This window comes from Thermobia domestica, chromosome 15 (genome assembly GCF_964235325.1).
Source record: "Thermobia domestica chromosome 15, izTheDome1.hap1.1, whole genome shotgun sequence".
Lineage (NCBI taxonomy): Eukaryota > Metazoa > Arthropoda > Insecta > Zygentoma > Lepismatidae > Thermobia > Thermobia domestica.
The window spans coordinates 33,681,348-33,687,347 of record NC_137468.1 but is presented as its reverse complement, the minus strand read 5'-3'; positions in this window follow the sequence as shown (position 1 = coordinate 33,687,347).

The following is a 6,000-nucleotide window of genomic DNA, read 5'->3' as shown; positions in this document are numbered from 1 at the left end:
CTACAGAAATCAGTACGGGGCATACGTTATCCATATCCTACATCATGGACTGCCCTTAAATCTTACATCATGACGTTGCAGCATGTCTGACACCTAACAGTCTTCCGTATATTATAGACTATACGTATACGTATGTTAGACACGTCAGCTATATGTTACAGAGTACTCGTATAAGATTGATGGTTATATTTTGGAAAGCAGAATAAAATCAGTGATTTAGGGTAATAATCGATCATAACTGTCGTCTTTAAGAATACATATTTTAATATATATAAGCTCTAAAAAATACAAAAAAATAAAAATATAGAAGCATTTACTATCTTCGTGAGATGTCTTTTACTAGTGGATTTCTACTGTATTATTAAATTTATGCAAAAAGAAGTTATAAGATTACAAATGATTCATTCGTTTAGAAAAGGATATTTTCAAAAGTATTACACGCACACACATGAAAAATATATGAAAGGAACCACAAACTCACCAAGCTTATATTCTGTAGAGTTTGGCACCCTCTCATTGGCACATCCCAATTGGTGATTACCTAAACGCAGGGCCGGATCTACGAAATATTGCGCCCGGGGCAAAGACGTATACTTGCCCCGCTTCCTCCCAATCTTGCATCGAAATGGCGCCCCCTACATACTCCCAATCAGCTGCGTCCCGGGGCAAATGCTCCGAATTGATTCCCCCCTCTAGATCCGGCCCTGCCTAAACGATGAACTTACGTATCGCTGGATTGTGCGTAGTGGCGAGACTGATTTAACTTTGTTCCCCTGGCCTTCCAGGTCTCCTGATTTTACGGCCTGCGACTTATACTTGTGGAAGTACGTTAAGAGCTTTGTTTACGTACCTCCACTACCGCAATCCTTAGTCGAGCTCAAAAGAACGAATCTGTGTTGCAGTGCAGACAATTGACAGAATTATGCTACAAAATGTATGGAATGAGCTCGAGTATCGTCTGAATGTGTGTCGTGTCACCAAAGAGGCACATATAGAAGATTTGTAGAGGCTGTATAAAGTAGACCTATAAACTTGGTGAGTTTCTGGTAATTTGCATATATCTTTCATGCGTGTACGTCTAATATTTTTGAAAATATAGCTTCTTAAATGAATGAATCATTTATGCTAGCCCTGATGGAGTTAAATTATGTAATTAATTTTCAATGTGTATAACTATAGGAGACGCTATTATCCTTATTGTACATCTTGTTTACGAATCCTATGTCAGTATACAAAAAAAAATGCTGCCTTCAAAATCCCCCCTCTTGCCTTCAAGAAATTAAAGATGGCGTCCTTACTGTTTTGAGAGGGGGTACGGTGGCTCAGTATTAGAGCGCTTACCTCTGGTGCGTGGGGTCCCTAGTTCAATCTCCGGTCAAGTAATTTGTGGTAAACAACATAGTGATCGTGAGTTTTCTGGGGGTACTGCCGTTTCCTCCCACTTTCTTATTCCACCAATTCTTCCATTATCATCATTCACTTGCTTTAATCGTCGTCTCCTTTAGCCTAACGAAATAATTGTGGGACGTTAAAGATTTCATTTCATTTTTTGTCACTGTTTTGAATGTATATCATAAGTCATTTCTGGCCATTTCGTACAATTTTCTCTTTGATACGTTAAGACAGACAGACGGACAGGGGGCGGATCCAGGACCGACTTCTGGGGAGATAGGTGGGTTGTCATACTGCTACTTATAAGGGCTCCAAACTTGGGGATGGATTTTATTTATATATATAAAATAAGAAAGCTTCCTCTTCTGGAGGGGGGGCAATTGCCCCGATCGCCCCCTGGATCCGCCCCTGCAGACGGACAGATATAGTTGTTCTTTAAGATTTTCCATATTTACATCACAAAGAGAGAGCTCTAGGCTAAAACATTCTATTTTGTAGGAGGAAGCAGATCTCGATTATCTACTTACCTCTCACAATTCGTTTGGAAAGAAATTCATCTGCAAAACGCAAGGCGGTTCTTCAACGTAGTTCATTGTTTGGATGCTAGGTGTCACTAGCTTCTCGAAGAGAAATTGTTTCGAACATCATGGTATAGATGTCAGGAGCAGATAGCCCTTGTTCAATGGTTGTTATGGTAACAATTGTGTAAAATTCATCGAACTCAATGCACAGGATTACTATTGGCTATCACAATGAGTTGTTTTAAAATATGAATAACATTTGAGAGTTAAGAGCAACAAAACTCTTCATTTAATTTGAAACATTGTATTAAAATGCAATTACAAAGATTTAATATCCAGCAAATAAGTAGCTGATGTTAGTGAACGTGTAGTAACTGCAAGATTTTATTTTAATAAACGACACTAATTTTTTTTTATATTCACTAAACATATACTAAATACAGGGGTGACAACCCCCCCCTTATGTCCATGACGCACCCTCCCCCCAATTGTCTATCCATAGGTGTTCTTCCATGAAAAGAAAACTTTTCGGTTAATTTCTACAGGCCCTCAAACATTTTATATAGATTTTTACCCCCCCCCCAATATTTCAATGACGCAGTTTGCGTCTTAGCCCCCCCCCCTTGTGGGCACCCCTGCTAAATAAAATTAGCCAAGTGTAATCCTGCTGGATAATTAACAGGGTTGGATTAACCATTAAGCAAATTAAGAATGTGCTTAGGGCATCAAGTGAAGGAGGGCACTCCATAAATTCTCTATAGCCCAATTTACCATAGTGAAATATAAGCACCTGCTTAGGGCATCAACTGAAAGAAGCAGTGGCGAAGAGTCGTAAGAGTCCCTGAGGCCCGATCTACCCATTCAGAAATTATAATTTATAATTAATTAACTTTCCTTGCTCAGAATGTATGATAGTTTTCTAAATTGAATATATATATATATATATATATATATATATATATATATATATATATATATATATATATATATATATATATATATATATATATATATATATTGTTTGTTAAAGAAATCATGGTTAGCACCCCTGCTGGGAGGCTCACCGAGCAGTGTCTCAGGCGGCAGTAGAACTAAGGCCAAGCTACTCAGAAAATCACGCGAGACAACATGTTGGTAATAACCGGCCTTAGCGCTTATCGACTTTTGTTTCTACATAAAGCGTTTCTCTCGAGACCTTCCATTTCGATTCGATATGTCAAACAAGTAAAGTGCAAAGGAACGTAGGGTCCCATTCCGTACCAACTTTGCTTAATTTTGCGGACTCGAACGCAACGCAAAACTCTAACAGTACGCCTATTATCGCAAACTAATGCCCCTTTATTCCGTTACATTGGCGCAAACATGTACGAAATCAGGCTCGTTGAGTTCATGAGAATTGAGTAGAGAGTGTGGGCCTTATGAAGAATCGTTCTGACGCACGATTAGAGCCATACTGAAGAGTTCGACTAACATGTTTCCTACAGTAGTCAGGCCTTTAGTATGGAGCTAAACAAACGTCAAAACGACTCTGCATAAGGCCCTGTATGTTTTTGAGATATTGTGAGTGACATATATTTTCTTACATTTGAAAAAGTGAATGAGAGAAAAAGGCAGTAAGTGGAGAATATGTACACTCATGTCCAAAATTATTGTCGCATGTCTATAAATATGTTGTTGTAGAAATATAATTTGATAACGAATTCGCCCAGTATTTCTCATAATGTTAGTATGTATATAATCGGCAAACACGTGTATGTGGCAAATTTCATGTCAAAAGAGCAGTAAATAAGAACAATAAAACGAAAATAAAACTTTCTTGTTAATTTAGCAACATTTTGTTTTATTCATTCTAATTTTCGTATTTATACTCCTTTTCGTAAGAAATTCACCACAAATATACATTTCCTGATTATACACATAGTATCAGTTTTAAAAGTACCCTGCAAAATCATTATCAAATTATATTCTTACAAAAAGACAGTTATAGATATGCGACAATCATTTTGGACATGAGTGTACATAATATAATTTCTATTAAAGAATCTTGTATGTCAGTGGTCTTTTGAAAATGTATGTGTTATTAAGGAACGAAGACCAGCGTCTGTGTTGAAAATAGAACAAACAGAGGGCAAGAGAGTTCTGCATGAATTGGTAAAAAAAAAATTTTGGAGTTGTTGACATATAAAGAGCAGTGTATGAAAAAATATGATTCTGCTTTTAAAGGGGAATTAAGTGACACACAAAATGACTTCATTGAATGCTTGTCACGTGTTTTGAACAATATAATTCAAGACGAAATTTTACTAGCAGCGTTTGTTTCAGTACAAGTAGGCTTAAACAATATAGGCCTTATGCAGAGTCGTTTTGACGCGTTATTAGTGTGTTTCCTGCAGTAGTTAGGCCTTTAGTATGACGCTAATCATACATCAAAACGACTCTACATAAGGCCCTAGTTGTTTCTTGTAAAGCGCAGATAATGTGATAATTCATCATCCCCACCCGATCACACCCAATTAAAACAATTAAACTGCATTACAGCGAATTAAGATTAGCTATGAGTCACATACGTGAATTTCATTATGAAAATTGAGATTCGGATCGAATAAGTGCTGTCGGTGCACTACAACCATTGGCGTCTCTGGCATGTAAAATTTGAGGGGGGACATCAAAGGAAATGATCTAACTGCTAGTGAGTATCTAAATAAATTAAATTAAAATAAAATATTGAATATTTCGTATTTCAAAATATTGGGGGGACGCGTCCCCCCGTCCCCCCGCCAGAGACGCCCATGACTACAATTATGTTAAATTTATATGAATTTGTCTTCGTGTTTCTGTAGTAAAATATTTATGTCTAATTTGTTTCATTTTATTATTATTATTATTATTATTATTATTATTATTATTATTACTAGTATTCGTAGTAGTAGTAGTAGTAGTAGTAGTAGTAGAAGAACATTGGGCCTACCCTGTTGATACTATCACCCTTCGCCACTGGAAGGAAGGCACAACATAAATTCTCCATATCTGAATTTACCATAGTGAAATATAAGCAAGTGCTTCGAGCATCAAGTGAAGGACGGCACGACATAAATGCTTCATAGCCGAATTTACTATGGTGAAAATTAAGCACGTGCTTAGGGCATACTAAAAACATTTAATTAAATTACAAAACATCAATGTAAAATCAATTAGAGCTCCTACTCATTCCTCATTTCATATTAGTAATTTTACTTTATAGGTGTAAATTGATTTACATAGAGGCTTGGCAAACAGATTGCCACCATTTTTTGTAAATTTACCTATGATTTTTTTTTTTACAGTGCATCAAGTGAAGGAGGACAGAACATAAATTCTCCATATCCGAACTTACCATACTAAAAAATAAGCACGTGCTTAAGGCATCAATTGAAGGAGGGCACCACATTTTTCCATAACCGAATTTACCATGGTCGATCGGCCATATGCTGCAAATGATGCAGCTGAACCAGTATCCGCAAAAAGAGAAAAAAGTTAAGCCACATTATCACGTTAGAAGAACTTGTAGCTGTAATTAAAAAAAAAAAAAAAAATCTTGAAACCCTACCATATTTCACCGTGTACACATAGTCTTGAAAGGGTCATAAAACATTTTTTTCATCTTGCAAGCAGTTGAACGATGCGCAACTTTCTGGGACGTTTTGCTTGCTGCCTGCTATCGCCCTCCCGCTGACATAAAAGAAAAAACAGTTTCGCCGCTTCCGAAACAACGGATTCTTTTAGACAGGGAGGGGAAGTGCGCCAGAAAATACACGTTTTTAATGAGGAGGTTCACTGTTTGTTCACTAGAGTGCAGTGCTGCATGTGTGGAGAAGCCTTTCTTGTCTTCAGGAAGTTGTAACATATAAAGAGTAAATAGAAAGATCGGGTTGATTTTTTTTTAATGACAGCTACAAGATTCATTTAACATGACAATGTGGCTTTACATATAGACAAACAAGCATGCAGACCTACACCAAGGGTCATGAAATTGAAGGGTCTCCCAACCGCCCTCCCCCCCAACACACACACATAGCATAAACAAAGTAGAGGAAACTGTGTGCAGTCT